This window comes from Callorhinus ursinus, unplaced genomic scaffold (genome assembly GCF_003265705.2).
Source record: "Callorhinus ursinus isolate GAN/ISIS: 27379988/994484 unplaced genomic scaffold, GSC_fseal_2.0 scaffold41, whole genome shotgun sequence".
Taxonomy (NCBI): domain Eukaryota; kingdom Metazoa; phylum Chordata; class Mammalia; order Carnivora; family Otariidae; genus Callorhinus; species Callorhinus ursinus.
In genome coordinates, this window is record NW_027397103.1 from 1,681,796 (window position 1) to 1,700,195 (window position 18,400).

The 18,400-nt window shown below is 42.4% G+C and overlaps 1 pseudogene; it reads right to left on the reverse strand.

Moving 5' to 3' along the window:
• Nucleotides 1–16,751: 16,751 nt before the first annotated feature.
• LOC112837206 (U2 spliceosomal RNA) lies at nt 16,752–16,931 on the reverse strand (annotated as a pseudogene).
• Between the last annotated feature and the right edge of the window lie 1,469 nt (nt 16,932–18,400).

Below are 18,400 nucleotides of genomic sequence, written 5' to 3' on the forward strand. Positions count from 1 at the left end.
GAAAGGGGAACCCTCCTACACTGTTGGTGGGAATGCAAGCTGGTGCAACCACTCTGGAAAACAGTGTGGAGGTTCCTCAAACAGTTGAAATTAGAGCTACCATTCGATCCAGCAAGTGCACTACTGGGTATTTACCCCAAAGATACAAATGTAGGGATCCAAAGGGGTACATGCACCCCGATGTTTATGGCAGCAATGTCCACAATAGCCAAACTATGGAAAGAGCCAAGATGTCCATCGACAGATGAATGGATAAAGAAGAGGTGGTATATATACACAATGGAATATTATGCAGCCATCAAAAGGAATGAGATCTTGCCATTTGCAACGACATGGATGGAACTGGAGGGTATTATGCTGATTGAAATAAGTCAATCAGAGAAAGACAAGTATCAAATGATCTCAGTGATAGGAGGAATTCTTTTTTTTCCCTCATAAAATATTTTTTAATATGTGAAGCACCGATATATATGTAGTACACAAACAGATATACAGTATATCTGTGGCATCAAAATTTTCTAGGGAGGGTAGCTGGCTTTAAAAAGCCTTCTTTGGGGGGGAAGGGGCGGGGGCAATAATGAAAACAAGTTTGTCTAAATACAGAGGAAAAATTATCCCTAACACAAAAGTCCAAACAAGTCAAAGCATTTCCGTTGTCTGGAACATTCTTTCCAAGTTCATGTCTGGAAAGGCACAGGCCCATTGGAAGGAACATCATTAGATTCTCGTGAACAGCTCTGCTATTTCTTTCCTAACAGCCCCAGAGATGTTATGTGTATATTTGCACCAATGTCTTACTTAGAATGGGGCCTTCATTTAGGGCCCTTTCTTAGAAAATGTGTGTCCTAGGCCGTTCTATGCTGCTTTTCAAGAGATTGGTAGAAATTTCAAGAAATTGGTGCATCTTAATTTGGGGGTGAATGGGTAACTACAACTCAGACTAATGTCCCCAGGCCTCATTCATTCTAGGGTACTGAGGTCAAGGAATAGCCAGAATGTGTGTTTTCTAGTTCCTGCTTATATCTCCGCATGAGGGACTACAACTCCTTCCATGAACCCTTTAGTAGGCTCTAGGTGAGTTTCTCTCTATGTTCCTGGGACTCAGGCTCTTCATATTCCACCCACCCCCCGAATCACTATTGGTGTCCACTGCTCACAGGGTAATTAGGGGAGGGACCTCGTCCCTGCCATGTTGCTGGTTCCATCCACCCCAAAGGGTCACTGGCCTCCCCACTCGTCATTGCAGCCCAGCCCCAGAGTTGTCTTGGAGAAAGGGACACTGTCCTCCCAGCTGAGGGGTCTGAAGGAGCCTCTAGGTTGGTCTGGAGCAGATGTTCTATCCTTCCCTCCATGGCCCTCGTCATCTCCATCCTTCTTCTAAATTCTTCCCATATAGCATTTTTTAAATTATTATTATGTTATGTTAATCACCATACATCACATCATTAGTTTTTGATGTAGTGTTCCATGATTCATTGTTTGCGTATAACAGATAGGAGGCATTCTTAATCTCAGGAAACAAACTGAGGGCTGCTGGAGTGGGGGGGGGGATGGGGTGGCTGGGTGATAGACATTGGGGAGGGTGTGTGCTATGGTGAGCGCTGTGAATCGTGCAAGAGTGTTGAATCACAGACCTGTACCCCTGAAACAAATAATACATTTTATGTTAAAAAAAAGATAGTAGGAAGGGAAAAGTTAAGGGGGGGAAATCGGAGGGGGAGACGAACCATGAGAGACTATGGACTCAAGGAAACAAACTGAGGGTTCTAGAGGGGAGGGGGGTGGGGGGATGGGTTAGCCTGGGGATGGGTATTAAGGAGGGCACGTTCTGCATGGAGCACTGGGTGTTATACGCAAACAATGAATCATGGGACACTACATCAAGAACTAATGATGTAATGTATGGTGATTAACATAACATAACAAAATTTAAAAAAAAGAAAGAAGTGTTGAGATCAAAAGAACAGTTTAACAATCCCAGGAATTACTGCAAAATGACTCATGTTCACTTATTGTAATTCTCCAACAGCTTGGACTCAGAGTCCAAGGAAATATTTCTTGAGCCTCCTTTTCTATCCCAGTGTCACCCCAAACCAACTTCTGTACTCTTAATACACTTCTTTCCTTTCTGCGTTAAGATTCCATATCACTGAAGCTCCAAACAGCTGACAAAACCCGAAATCAACCCCTTTGACAGTCTGTGAAAGCCGTGGATCTTCTCCTGGCGAAATACTCCAGTGCATGCAGATACTTGTGCGTGCACACGTGCGCACACGCACACACACGCACACACACACACTGTTTTCCCTGGTTTGCCTATCATTTCATGGGGTCCGCAGACCTCCTGATTCTTACCCACGGTTTCTGAGTGGGAACCCCTGCCATGGGCGACCTGAAAAGCCTTCAGCACCTTAGCAGTTGCCAAAGGAAAAGAGCTTCTGTGCTTTCCAAGTGCACAAGAAAACTTCAGAAATTTATGTAAAAATAGGTACACTCCCAGCCAACCAAACCCACCCCTTGCTGCTCTGGAAGCTTGTCCTTCTGCACAGTGTGCAGCCTGAAATGGCTTTCTCTTCCAAGGTGCAGGAAACTCTGTAAGTAGGATAGCGGATGACAGTGGCCTTAGCCGCTCTCCAGCTGTCGGCATGCTAGCGGAAGAAGCTGGAGCCAACTCTCTCCTGTTTCGGTCTGAATTTGGCTTCTCGAGACCCAGGGTGGTTTCAATTCCACTGTGTGTCATGGTTCCGGAGACCAGTGGTTCTCAACCACTGCATTGCCTCAGTGCTGGATGGCCATCAGTTTACCAGGGATGTTGGAAAATAACTTAAACTCGTGGTGAAATGTCAAAGTGGGCCAATTATTGGCTGAAAAAATTAATTTGAGGGGCGCCTCGGTGGCTCAGTCATTAAGTGTCTGCCTTCGGCTCAGGTCATGATCCCAGGGTCCTGGGATCGAGCCCCGCATCGGGCTCCCTGCTCTGCGGGAAGCCTGCTTCTCCCTCTCCCACTCCCCCTGCTTGTGTTCCTGTTCTCGCTGTCTCTCTCTCTCTGTCAAATAAATAAATAAAATCTTAACTAACTAAATAATAAATAAATAAATAAATAATGAATAAATAAATTTGAGAATTTTCAAGTTTCCCTCTAAAATGATGCTATTTTCAATGCCTTGTTTTCCTGTAGGTGACGGATGGGTAGAAATGGACAGTGGGTGCCATCTGGGGAATTCCGAATGACCCTAGTAACTCACGTGACTCTGTCGCACCCTGCATGGTGGTTCCTGATTTGTTTTTATGTTTTGAGAGGCCTTAGCTAACCCCAAGATTTCTTGTCACCATTTTTACTCCTTCTAGAATAATGCTTCCTAAACTCCAGTTATTTTAATATCACCTTCAAGATTTTTTGCCCTATCTTTAGTTATACCTTATTTTTTATTATGTTATGTTAATCACCATACATTACATCATTAGTTTTTGATGCAGTGTTCCATGATTCGTTGTTTGTGCATAACACCCAGTGCTCCACGCAGAACGTGCCCTCTTTAATACCCATCACCAGGCTAACCCATCCCCCCCACCCCCCTCCCCTCTAGAACCCTCAGTTTGTTTTTCAGAGTCCATTGTCTCTCATGGTTCATCTGCCCCTCCAATATACCTTATTTTTTTTAACATTTATTCCAATAGCCAACCATCTAGAGTCTTGGCCTAAGCAGTAATAATCATGAAATCATGTGGTTGATGTGTTTGTTATTTCCCCTCAAGACACATTAAAATAAGTGCACAACTTTAAAAATAAAAACCATTATCCATGCACCATGAAACATCATTCCCTATGCCCCTCTCCTCCAGTGGTACGGTTACCACATTTTACGGATGCGTTGTTCTAGTAAGTGCCTTTGTGCATTGAAAAAAATTAACTCCAATCCATTTATTCATTTGTAAATTCCATTTCTTCTCTTAAAATCATCTGTTAGAAAGAATAACCTGTTAGTTGCTCACTATGTACCAGGCACTGGCCTGAACCCGTGCACGCTCATTATTTCGTTTAATCCTTGCAACAGACCTTTGAGGTTGCTACTGCTATTCCCATTATACAGATGGAAAAAAAGAGGCTCAGAGAGGTCTGAGGATCTTGCCCAAGGTCACGCAGCCTAGGCCTTTCCGGAGGACCGAACCAAGTTCCTATGTTCGGGTAGTGAGGACCTACCAGCCATGTTGGGGATGCTGGCTGGCCTTCTCCAGTATCTGGGTACTGGACTCCACGGTGGCTCCATCTCCTCTAAACGGTCAAACCACACTGGGGACATTTGTTTGTGAAATATGTCCTGTGTTCTGGCAGCCTAAGATCTTTCCAAGAGTTTCTCAAAATCCAGCAGAATAAATATCAGATTTTTTATTGCCCACCACATAATAGGAATATAACTTATTACTGTTACGGCACCAGACTTTCGGCAGCCTCCATAAATCTGGCGCTCCAATTGACTCCATATGCATTTAAGCAAAACCCGGCCCACGTCGGGGAGCAGTGGATGTAATTGGAATATGGAGCGGGGCTTTTGGATTAATCACATTGTGAATATTAACTGTGCATTATGCTGATTTCCTTGTAAATATATTCAGAAACCCCAGCGTGTGTACCTGACTCGGGCTTATACAATCAGAATAGCAAATGTCCTGAATGTGGGGTTGGAAACAGTCCCAACTATAGTGTACGAAGCTGGGTTTCATTTCCCCTAAGAGAAAGAATATTTCAGCCCACTCCAGGAGGCCTCCAAACACAATGTATGGTTTCCTGACACCAGGGGAAGGAGCCGTGTTTGTTTTCAACTGCCTGGTTCAGAATGGATTTTGCCAAAAACAAGAACACGTTTTTGTTTTGTTTTGTTTTGTTTTGTTTTTTCAGTGAATTCTTGGAGGATTTTTCTGGCCCTAACACTTCTTTAGGAGTAAGCCATTCTGTCTGTCTTTACTGGGGAGGCAGTGGGGTCAGGAGGTGGCGGAGGAGAGAACAGGATGGGGAACGGTATGATCAAGGATTGAGGTATAGAAGGAAAATCCTGAATGACTCCCAGCTCTGCAAAGGGCACCCCCACCCCCACCCCGGGGTGAACTTGCTGCATGAGAACAGACAACATCCTCCATGAGTCACACAATTCATCATTCACAAAGCAAGCCGCGCGCCTGGAGAATTTCATCCAGCACGCCTGGCAGGTCTGAGGGGTAGGTGTTACGATTCCCATTTCACAGATATAAAAACTAAGACTTGGACAAGTCTTGCCTTGAGGAAACGTAAGTAAACCAGCCGTGGGCGAAGGGCCTGGACTTGGGCACAAAATTCAGGGGGGCCCCCAAAAAAACTCAGCAATCAGGAACGGTAATATTTTAATGCCATATTTTGTAATTACTGCAAAAAAAAAAAAAGCTGTGATGAGAAAAATATCAAAATTTTAACTAAAGACAGGACTGGTTAAGAGTGCTTTGCTGAGCCATGTTGGAGTCTGAGACGAAAGGAAATATCAGTACTACCGATTTATCTTTATCTTGATTAACTTGAGAGGTTTTTGTTATTGTTGTTTGGCTTCACCGGGCGTCCCTCCTTCCGCCTCCTCCCTTCCTGGCCCCTGACAGTCACTCAGCTGCCATGTGCCGGGGGTCCCACCTCTTAAGTCTTTTCCCATCAGCCACCTCTCTCTATTCCTCCACCACCTTGGTTCAAGCTGCCACCAGCTTTTGCTTGGATCCCTCTTCACTGCTCTGCCTGCTTCCAGCCTGGCCCCCATCCCATTCCACTCTCTCCTGGGCAGTCAGAACCACTTTTTCAACCACAGATCTGACCCAGTCTCTCTGCCTAAAACCCTGCCAAGGCTCAGCTTACCATAAGCTGGTCTCTTGAAGTGGGGAATCTACAAAGTGGAGGCAATGTAGAATGATCCTCCTGCGTGTGGGAAGAAGGTATAAGAACTTCTATTTCTGTTTATTTTCTATTGGGTATCTGTTTCTGGAAGTTGTTTCTGGCCATGTTTCACAATGTACTTCCTTAGTTCAATTTCCCTGGAAGCAGAGCCTGAGGTGAGGATTTGGATGCCTGTGACTTACTCAGCAGTGAACTTAGGAGGAAGCTGTGAGAAAGTAAGAGAAGAAGGATGGAGTAGAAACGTAAGCAAAGGTGTGGTCTCAACTGGCGTCCAACTTCAGCTTGATCCAACTGGGAGCTCTAGAAGGTGAATTGCACCACGGGGGCGGGGGAGGGGGTTGACCTTTTGTATACCTCTGTCAGCCACCTGACCCTACAGTGATAAGGAACGCCCACTTCCAAGTGAGGCAGCTCCCTTTGGCCAAGGACAATTCTTTGGAGAAGTGGGCAACTCTTCTGCGAATGGGCATTCTGCATGGGACCAAGGGAGTGTTGACCGTAGGTACAAGGGTGTAGTAAGAAGGTATTAGACCTTCCATCTCTTCCTTTTACATTTTATGTATTTTCTCCATGTTTTCTAATAGACACCTCATCATAATATACATAACATATTAATACAAGACTATGTATGCAATTTAACAATAAATTGATCAATGATTAGGATAAAAGCTCATCTCTTTTGACTCCCTAGGGGTTATAGATGAACTTGAATCTACATCTGAGTCCTGGAATGGGTAGGACTCAGGTCATCCAGAGAAGCCAGGGCTGGGATGGGCAGGGATGCTCTTCAAGCAGCAGGTGTCTGGACATTAGAAGGGTCCAGGCTTGTTTATTTTGGAATCCAGGCTTTGAACACTTTGGCCCAGTCTCTTCTGGTCCCCCCATCACTCACTGGGAACATGGGAAAGTAATGATTTCACCGAGGGAAGCCCTTGCAGTTTTAGAGGCTCGATAATTCCAACATCTTTTTACCTTTTCTTGTGCCTCAACCCTTAATGGATCCTCCAGATGCTGTGAAATCCACAACCTATCTCATCCTTGGCAGAGAATGGTAGCCAGAGTGGAAAGTCCCATGGGAACCAATGTGTAAAGACAATCTGCTTTGAAACAACAGGGGTTCCCACTCTGTGCCCAGCTGGGCTCTGCATGCAAATTACTCTGAGACAAGCTTCTTCTTTTTTTTAAGATTTTTAAAAAATTTTTTTATTGTTATGTTAATCGCCATATATTACATCATTAGTTTTTGATGCAGTGTTCCATGATTCATTGTTTGTTCATAACACCCAGTGCTCCATGCAGAACGTGCCCTCCTCAATACCCATCACCAGGCTAACCCATCCCCCTACCCCCCTCCCCTCTAGAACCCTCAGTTTGTTTTTCAGAGTCCATCATCTCTCCTGGTTCGTCTCCCCCTCTGACTTACTCCCCTTTTCTTCCTCTCCTGTTATCTTCTTCTTTTTCTTTTTTCTTAAAATATGTTGCGTTATTTGTTTCAGAAGTACAGATCTGTGATTCAACAGTCTTGCACAATTCACAGCGCTCACCGTAGCACATACCCTCCCCAATGTCTATCACCCAGCCGACCCCATCCCTCCCACCCCCCACCACTCCAGTAACACTCAGTTTGTTTCCTGAGATTAAGAATTCCTCATATCAGTGAGGTCATGTGATACATGTCTTTCTCTGATTGACTTATTTCACTCAGCATAACACCCTCCAGTTCCATCCACGTCGTTGCAAATGGCAAGATCTCATTCCTTTTGATGGCTGCATAATATTCCATTGTGTATATATACCACCTCTTCTTTATCCATTCATCTGTCGATGGGCATCTTGGCTCTTTCCACAGTTTGGCTATGGTGGACATTGCTGCTATAAACATTGGGGTACACGTACCCCTTCGGGTCCCTACATTTGTATCTTTGTGGTAAATACCCAGTAGTGCAATTGCTGGATCAAACGGTAGCTCTAATTTCAACCGTTTGAGGAACCTCCATACTGTTTTCCAGAGTGGTTGCACCAGCTTGCATTCCCACCAACAGTGTAGGAGGGTTCCCCTTTCTCCACATCCCCGCCAACATCTGTCATTCCCTGACTTGTTAATTTTAGCCATTCTGACGGGTGTGAGGTGGTATCTCATTGAGGTTTTGATTTGGATTTCCCTGATGCCGAGCGATGTTGAGCACTTTTTCATGTGCCTGTTGGCCATTTGGATGTCTTCTTTGGAGAAATGTCTGTTCATGTCTTCTGCCCATTTCTTGATTGGATTATTTGTTCTTTGGGTGTTGAGTTTGATAAGTTCTTTATAGATTTTGGATACTAGCCCTTTATCTGATATGTCATTTGCAAATATTTTCTCCCATTCCGTCGGTTGTCTTTTGGTTTTGTAGACTGTTTCTTTTGCTGTGCAAAAGCTTTTTATCTTGATGAAATCCCAATAGTTCATTTTTGCCCTGGCTTCCCGTGCCTTTGGCGATGTTTCTAGGAAGAAGTTGCTGCGGCTAAGGTCGAAAAGGTTGCTACCTGTGTTCTCCTTTAGGATTTGGATGGACTCCTGTCTCACGTTTAGGTCTTTCAACCATTTGGAGTCTATTTTTGTGTGTGGTGTAAGGAAATGGTCCAGTTTCATTCTTCGGCATGTGGCTGTCCAATTTTCCCAACACCATTTGTTGAAGAGGCTGTCTTTTTGCCATTGGACATTCTTTCCTGCTTTGTCAAAAATAAGTTGACCATAGAGTTGAGGGTCCATTTCTGGGCTCTCGATTCTGTTCCATTTATCTATGTGTCTGTTTTTGTGCCAGTACCATACTGTCTTGATGATGACAGATTTGTAATAGAGCTGGAAGTCCGGAATTGTGATGCCGCCAGCTTTGCTTTTCTTTTTCAGTATTCCTCTGGCTATTCGGGGTCTCTTCTGGTTCCATACAAATTTTAGGATTATTTGTTCCATTTCTTTGAAAAAAGTGGATGGTATTTTGATGGGGATTGCATTGAATGTGTAGATTGCTCTAGGTAGCATTGACATCTTCACAATGTTGATTCTCCCAATCCATGAGCATGGAATGTTTTTCCATTTCTTTGTGTCTTCTTCAATTTCTTTCATGAGTATTTTATAGTTTTCTGAGTACAGATCCTTTGCCTCTTTGGTTAGATTTATTCCTAGGTATCTAATGGTTTTGGGTGCAATTGTAAATGGGATAGACTCCTTGATTTGTCTCTCTTCTGTCTTGTTGTTGGTGTATAGGAATGCCACTGATTTCTGTGCATTGATTTTATATCCTACTACTTTACTGAATTCCTGGATGAGTTCTAGCAGTTTTGGGGTGGAGACTTTTGGGTTTTCCACATACAGTATCATATCATCTGCAAAGAGTGAGAGTTTGACTTCCTCTTTGCCGATTTGGATGCCTTTGATTTCTTTTTGTTGTCTGATTGCTGTGGCTAGGACTTCTAAGACTATGTTGAATAGCAGTGGTGAGAGTGGACATCCCTGCCGCGTTCCTGACCTTAGGGGAAAAGCTCTCAGCCTTTCCCCATTGAGAATGATATTCGCTGTAGGTTTTTCATAGATGGCTTTTATGATATTGAGGTATGTACCCTCTATCCCTATACTCTGAAGAGTTTTGATCAAGAAAGGATGTTGTACTTTGTCAAATGCTTTTTCTGCATCTATTGAGAGGATCATATGATTCTTGTTCTTTCTTTTGTTAATGTATTGTATCACGTTGATTGATTTGCGGATGTTGAACCAGCCTTGCAGCCCAGGAATAAATCCCACTTGGTCGCGGTGAATAATCCTTTTAATGTACTGTTGGATCCTATTGGCTAGTATTTTGGTGAGAATTTTTGCATCCGTGTTCATCAAGGATATTGGTCTGTAATTCTCTTTTTTGATGGGGTCTTTGTCTGGTTTTGGGATCAAGGTAATGCTGGCCTCATAAAATGAGTTTGGAAGTTTCCCTTCCATTTCTATTTTTTGGAACAGTTTCAGGAGAATAGGTATTAATTCTTCTTGAAATGTCTGATAGAATTCCCCTGGGAAGCCATCTGGCCCTGGGCTTTTGTTTGTTGGGAGATTTTTGATGACTGTTTCAATTTCCTTAGTGGTTATAGGTCTGTTCAGGTTTTCTATTTCTTCCTGGTTCAATTTTGGTAGCTGATACATCTCTAGGAATGCACCCATTTCTTCCAGGTTATCTAATTTGCTGGCATAGAGTTGCTCATAATATGTTCTTATAATTGTTTGTATTTCTTTGGTGTTGGTTGTGATCTCTCCTCTTTCATTCATGATTTTGTTGATTTGGGTCATTTCTCTTTTCTTTTTGATCAGTCTGGCCAGGGGTTGATCAATCTTGTTAATTCTTTCAGAGAACCAGCTCCTAGTTTCGTTGATCTGTTCTACTGTTCTTTTGGTTTCTAGTTCATTGATTTCTGCTCTGATCTTTATGATTTCTCTTCTCCTGCTGGGTTTAGGCTTTATTTGCTGTTCTTTCTCCAGCTCCTTTAGGTGTAGGGTTAGGTTGTGTATTTGAGACCTTTCTTGTTTCTTGAGAAAGGCTTGTATTGCTATATACTTTCCTCTCAAGACTGCCTTTGCTGTATCCCAAAGATTTTGAACAGTTGTGTTTTCATTTTCATTGATTTCCATGAATTTTTTTAATTCTTTAATTTCTTGGTTGACCCATTCATTCTTTAGTAGGATGCTCTTTAGCCTCCATGTATTTGAGTTCTTCCCGACTTTCCTCTTGTGGTTGAGTTCTAGTTTCAAAGCATTGTGGTCTGAAAATATGCAGGGAATGATCCCAATCTTTTGGTACCGATTGAGACCTGATTTGTGACCTAGGATGTGATCAATTCTGGAGAATGTTCCATGGGCACTAGAGAAGAATGTGTATTCCGTTGCTTTGGGATGGAATGTTCTGAATATGTCTGTGAAGTCCATTTGGTCCAGTGTGTCATTTAAAGTCTTTATTTCCTTGTGGATCTTTTGCTTAGATGATCTGTCCATTTCAGTCAGGGGGGTGTTAAAGTCCCCCACTATTATTGTATTGTTGTCAATGTGTTTCTTTGCTTTTGTTATTAATTGCCTTATATAATTGGCTGCTCCCATGTTCGGGGCATAGATATTTACAATTGTTAGATCTTCTTGTTGGATAGACCCTTTCAGTAGGATATAGTGTCCTTCCTCATCTCTTATTACAGTCTTTGTTTTAAAATCTAGTTTGTCTGATATAAGGATTGCCACCCCAGCTTTCTTTTGGTGTCCATTAGCATGGTAAATGGTTTTCCCCCCCCTCACTTTCAATCTGGGGGTGTCTTTGGGTCTAAAATGAGTCTCTTGCAGACAGCATATGGATGGGTCTTGTTTTTTAATCCAATCTGATAGCCTGTGTCTTTTGATTGGGGCAGTTAGCCCATTTACATTCAGGGTAACTATTGAAAGGTATGAATTTAGTGCCATTGTATTACCTGTAAGGTGACTGTTAACTGTCTGTTGTCTGTGTTCGTTTCTGCTCTTTGCTGCTTTTAGGTTCTCTCTTTGCTTAGAGGACCCCTCTCAATATTTCTTGGACGGCTGGTTTCGTGTTTGCAAATTCCTTTAGTTTTTGTTTGTTCTGGAAGCTTTTTATCTCTCCTTCTATTTTCAATGATAGCCTAGCTGGATATAGTATTCTTGGCTGCATATTTTTCTCGTTTAGTGCTCTGAAGATATCTTGCCAGTCCTTTCTGGCCTGCCAGGTCTCTGTGGATAGGTCTGTTGCCAATCTAATGTTTCTACCATTGTAGGTTACATATCTCTTCTCCCGAGCTGCTTTCAGGATTTTCTCTTTGTCTCTGAGACTCGTAAGTTTTACTATTAGATGTCGGGGTGTTGACCTATTATTATTGATTTTGAGAGGGGTTCTCTGTGCCTCCTGGATTTTAATGCCTGTTTCCTTCCTCACATTAGGGAAGTTCTCTGCTATAATTTGCTCCAATATACCTTCTGCCCCTCTCTCTCTTTCTTCTTCTTCTGGGATCCCAATTATTCTAATGTTGTTTCGTCTTATCGTATCACTTATCTCTCGAATTCTGCCCTCGTGATCCTGTAGTTGTTTCTCTCTCTTTTTCTCAGCCTCTTTATTTTCCATCATTTGGTCTTCTCTATCGCTGATTCTCTCTTCTGCCTCATTTATCCTAGCATTTAGTGCCCCCATTTTTGATTGCACCTCATCAATAGCCTTTTTGATTTCGACTTGGTTAGATTTTAGTTCTTTTATTTCTCCAGAAAGGGTTTCTCTAATAACTTCCACGCTTTTTTCAAGCCCAGCCAGTATCTTTAAAGTCATGATTCTGAACTCTACATCCGACATCGCACTAATGTCCATATTGAGTAGGTCCCTGGCTGACGGTACTACCTCTTGTTCTTTTTGCTGAGGTGATTTCTTTCGTCTTGTCATTTTGTCCAGAGGAGAGTAGATGAATGAGAGAACAAAATGCTAACAGGTTAACAACGTCCCCAGCAAATATACTGTATACAAATCAGAAAAGACCTGAAACCAGGGGAAAAGAAAGGGAAAGAAAGAAAAAAGAAAGAGAAAAAGAAAAAAAAAGATAAAAACAAAAACAAAACAATACAAAAAACGCAGAATATGATCAAATATGATCAGGCTAGTGCATAGATCGGTGCCACACACTAGATTTTGGGCGTATTTTGGTCTGTTAGAAAAAAGTGCCTCCTAAAATTTTAAAGGAAGAAAGACATATATGTACAAAATAAGGGTTGATACAATGAAGGGATGGAAGATGAGTGTAAAGATGAAAATTATAAAAGATTTTATAAAAGGACTTCGTAAGATAAGTTGTTTGAAAAAAGAAAGAAGATTTAAGAAAAAAAAAAAAGGAAAAAGGGAGAGAATGTGATCAGGCAGGAGACTAGAACAAAGCCATACACTAGTGATTTAGGGTATATTTTGATCTGTTAGAAGAAACTGTACCTCAAAATTTTAAAGAGAGAACAACTTATATATATATGCCAAAAATGAGGGTAACTACTATGAAGGGATAAAATATGACTCTAAAAATGAAAAATAAAAAATGTTTTTTTTTTTTTAAAAAGGGATTGATAAGATGTTGGTTGAAAAAGGGAAAAAGAAAAATAAAAAAAAACAGTCAACAAAAATTAACTTTGATGAAATAATGAATCATGGTAAAAAAAAAAAAAAAAGCCATGAATCTATGTGCAGTATTCCCCTAGCGCTGGAGTTCTCCCATTCTCCTTGATCGATCAACTTGGTCTTGGCTTGCTGGCTGTTTGTGCTGATCTTCTGGGGGAGGGGCCTGTTGCTGTGGTTTCCAAATGTCTTTGCCGGAGGCGGAATTGCCCCACCCTTGTCGGTCCGGGCTAAGGAAGCTGCTCCGGTTTGCTCTCAGGAGCTTTTGTTCCCTGCAAGCTCTCGGTACAGCTTTGGAGGACCGGGGCTAAAATGGTGGCCTCCCAATCTCCACCCGGAGGAGCTGAGAACTCGGGGCCCCGCTCCTCACTGTGTCCCCAGAAAAAAGCAGTCACTCCCGTGTCCCCGGTCTCCGGCCGCACTCCGTGCTCACCTGGCCTGTGACCCAGCGTTTCTATCTCTGGCACCCAACCCCGCGCGGAGTCTCCAAACCCAGCAGATCCCTGCAGTGCGTTCCTGCACCGCTCCTCCCCGGGAAGGAAGGGGAGTCTCCCCGGATCTGCTGCTTGTTGGGTCCCTGCTGGGGGAGCCGTGCCCCGACTGGGCCACAGATCACAGTTTATGGCAACCCCGAGCTGAGAGCCCGCGACTCGGCTCCGTCTCTGCAGCCGGCTTCCCCGCTCTGATACCTGGGAGCTCTGGCGCACTCAGGCACCCCCGGTCTCTCTGTGACCTCAAGGGTCCTGAGACCACACTGTCCCGGGAGGATTCCACCCCCCGCTTAGCCACTGCAGCGACGTCCCTCCGCCGAGCCAACTTCTAAAAGGTCCGATTTTGTGCTCCGCGGCTCTATCACTTGCCAGAAGCGGCCGACGGAGGCCCCTCCCCCGCCGTCTATCCTCCCGAATATCGCCTCGGATTCACTTCTCCGCACGCCCTACCTTCCAGTAAGTGGTCGCTTCTCTGTTCAGAGAGTTGTTGCTACTCTCCTGTTCAATCTCCTGTTGAGTTCGTAGGTGTTCAGAATGGTTTGATCCCTATTCAGCTGAATTCCTGAGACCAGACGAAATCTAGGTCTCCTACTCCTCCGCCATCTTGCTCCGCCCTACATGTGCCTTTCAAATGGGATTTGACTTCAGGGCATTAGGCGCCTGCACCCATGCTCTCAGTCACTGTGTTGTTTTGACTTTCTACTTGCCTCATCTAAAGAAAGTTATTATTCCCATATATAATCAGTCTTTGGGGTATTTTAGGTTCATACCAAACTGCAAGATCCATCTTCCTGAGACCTACTCGGATTCAGGTGGCTCCCCGGGCAGCTAGTGATATGGAGACCCAAAGTTTGATCTGGGAGTATGTTATTAATACTTTTGCCAGGAAGACATAAATAACCATCCCTATTGTGCATACATTTCTCAGTACCTTGCTTCAGGAATACAAAAAGAAAGATAATGAATTCAAACAAAAGATATACATGGGGAGTGATCTTCAGTGAAGAAAATATACCTGCTGGTCCCTGTAGGCAAAATGGGCTCGGGCCACACAGGGTCCCCTACGAGCTACTCCATTGACCTCTATGTGGGAATTCCAACATTAAGTTGACTCAAGAGAAATTACTGTACAGGGGTGGCTGGGTGGCTCAGTCGCTAAGCGTCTGCCTTTGACTCAGGTCATGATCCTGGGGTCCTGAGATCGAGCCCCACATCGGGCTCCCTGCTCCGCAGGAAGTCTGTTTCTCCCTCTCCCACTCCCCCTGCTTGTGTTCCCTCTCTCGCTGTGTCTCTCTCTGTCAAATAAATAAATAAAATCTTAAAAAAAAAGAAATTACTGTACAGTTGGCCATTGAACAACATAAAGGTTAGGGATGCCGACCTCCCATGCAGTTGAAAATCCAAGTATAACTTTTGACTCCCCAAAAACTTAACTATTAATAGCCTACTGTTGACCAGAAGCCTAATCGTTAACATAAACAGTCAACTAACACATATTTTGTGTGTTATTTGTATTATATACTGTGTTCTTACAGTAAAGTAAGCTAGAGAAGAAAGTTATTGAGAAAAAATCATAAAGAGGAGAAAATATATTTACAGTACTCTATCAAAAAAAAAAAAATCCAGGGTGTCTGGGTGGTTCAGTCAGTGAAGCATCTGCCTTCAGCTCAGGTCATGATCCTAGGGTCCTGGGATCAAGTCCCGCATCGGAGCCTGCTTCTCCCTCTCCCTCTGCCCCTCCCCCTGCTTGTGCTCATTCACTGTCTCTCAAAAAAAAAAAAGAAGAAGTGGATCCTCACAGTTCAAACCTGTGTTGTTTAAGGGTCAACTATAGTTTATTGGATGCATGATGTTGAGAGACAAACTATACAAGTGTTTAAAAAAAATAACCGTACAAATGCTAAGTCATATTCTTTTTTATCCAGATATCATTCACTCATAAATTGATCTTTCTTAAAGTGTACAGTTTGGTGGTTTTTAGTATCTTCGGGTTTTGCAATTGTGTCAAATCCCAGTACATTTCCATCACCCCAAAAGGGAACCCCATACCTATTATCAGTCAATATCATTCTCTCTGCCCCATACCTGCCAGCACTGGCTCATTCTGTCTCTGTGGATTTTCTTATTCTGGACATTTTATATAAATGCCATACAATGTATTGCCTTTTGTGTCTTTTTTCAGTAAGCAAAATGCACTCCAGTTTCATCCAAGTTGTAGCACATATCCATACTTCACCCTTGAAATGGCTAAATAATATCCATTGTATGGATAGAATACTTTTGTATTTCCACTCATCAGTTGAGGGACGGTTGGGTTATTTCCACCTTTTGGCTATTATGAATAGTGCTGCCATAACACTCATGTACAGGTATTTTTATTTCTCCTGGGCGTGCACATCTTCTGGGTCATATAGTAACTCTGTGTTTAACTTTTTGAGAAACTGCCAAACTATTTTCCTTTTCATATTTGCACCAGCAATGTATAAAGGTTACAACTTCTCCACATCATTCCCAAAACTTGTTTGTTTGTTTGTTTTTAATTATATCCATATTAGTATGGATGGCATGGTATCTCACTGTGGTTTTCATTTTCATCTTCCTAATGACTAATGATTTTGAACATGTTTTTATATGTGCTTATCGATAATTGCTCCTGTTTGGAGCAATATCCAAATCTTTTGTTCATTTAAAAAATTTGATTATTTGATATTTTATTGTTGAGTTGCCAGTGTTCTTTATATATTCTGGATAATAGGCCTTATCAGATACATGATTTGCAAATATTTTCTTCCATTCTATAGCCTGTATTAGACCTTTCTTGATGGTGTTCTTTGAAGCATGAAAGATTTTAATTTTGATAAAGTCCTATTATTTTTCCTTTTGTTGCTTGTGGCTTTGGGCACCATATGCAAGAATTCACAGCCAAATCCAAGACCATGAAGATTTTTACCCATATGAAGATTTAAGTTTTTCTTTGGAGATCTATATACTTTAGCTCTTATGTGTAAGTCTTTGATCTATTTTTGATTTAAAGTCTATTTGGTGTGATTTTAGCATAGCCAGTCCTGCTCTTATTATTTGCACAGAATATATTTTTCCATCCTTTCATTTTCAACCTGGATTGAATTCACTGATCCAAAGGCACAGGGTGGATGGATGGATTTAAGAAACAAGATGCAACCATATGCTGCCGGACAAGAGACTCACCTCCGCTTTAAGGACAGACACAGTCTTAAATGAAGGGATGGAAAAAGATATCCCATGCAAGTGGAAACCAAGAACAGTGGGGAGTGCTATACATTTACCAGACAAAATGGACCTTAAACTGATGAGAACAGGTATTACACTTGCTCATGGCCAAAAGGCTGAGAAGCAATAGACAAAATAAACTTGAAGCCAAAAAATGTTAACAAGAGACAAAGACAGATATTATACAATGAATAAGGGTCAATTTATCAAGAAGATATAACACCTCTAACTATACACACATCCAACATCAGAGCACCTAAATATATTAAGCAAATATTAACAGATCTGAAGGGAGAAATAGACAATAAAATAATAGTAGGGGACCTCAGTACCCCCACTTTCAGCAATGGATAGATCATCCAGACAGAAAATCAACAAGGAAAAATTGGACTTGAACCATACTTTAGACTATGTGGACCTAATAGCCATTTATAGAATATTCCAGCCCAACAAAACAGAATACACGTTCTTCCCAAGTGGACACAGAACGTTATCTGGGATAGACTATGGGATAAGATACAAAATAAGTCTTCACAAAGTTAAGAAGACCAAAATCATACCAGGTATCCTTTCTGACCACAATGATACAAAACTAGAAACCAGCAAAAAGAAAGCAGAGGAAATCTGTAAATGTGTAGAACTTAAACAACACACTCCTGAACAACCAATGGGTCAAAGAAGAAAGCAAGGGGTACCTGGCTGGCTCAGTCGGAAGAGCATGAGGCTCTTGATCCCGGGGTCATGAGTTTGAGCACTGCACTGGATATAGAGACTATTTAAAATGAATAAATAAATTAAAACCTAAAACAAAGAAGAAAATAGATTTCAAACAACCTAACTTTATTATCCCAAGGGAACCAAACCCAAAGTTAACAGAAGAAAGGTAAGAACAAAGATCAGAATGGAAATAAAAGAAATCGAGACCAGAAGGACAATAAAAAAGATCAATGAACCTAAGAGCTGGTTTTTCAAAAAGATAAAGCAGGGGCACCTGGCTGGCTTAGTCAATAGAGCATGTGACTATATTGATCATGGGGTCATGAGTTCGAGCCCCATGTTGGGCATAGAGATTACATACATAAACAAACAAAAAATATATGTATAGGCACCTGGGCGGTGCAGTTGGTTAGGCATCCGACTCGTGGTTCCAGCTCAGGTCATGATCTCAGGGTGGTGAGATCAAGCCCTGTGTCAGGCCCTGTGCCAGGCTCTGAGCTCAGCGTAGAGTCTGCTTGAGATTCTCTCTCCTCTCTCTGCCCCTCCTGCTTATGCTCACTCTCTCTCTCTAAAAACAAATAAATCTTTAAAATGTATATATAGTTTTAAAAGATAAGACAAAATTGGCAAACCTTTAGCTTCTGATACTACAGAAATGCACGTGATCAGAAAATACTCTTATAGGGCTTCTGGCTCAGTCGGTTAAGCGCCTACCTTCAGAAGCTCAGGTCATGATCCCAGGATCCCCGGATCAAGTCCCGCATCAGGCTCCCCGCTCAGTGGGGAGTCTGCTTCTCCCTCAGACCCTCCCCCCTCTCCTGATCTCTCTCTCTCATTCTCTCTCAAATAAATAAAGTCTTTAAGAAAAAGAAAGAAAGCA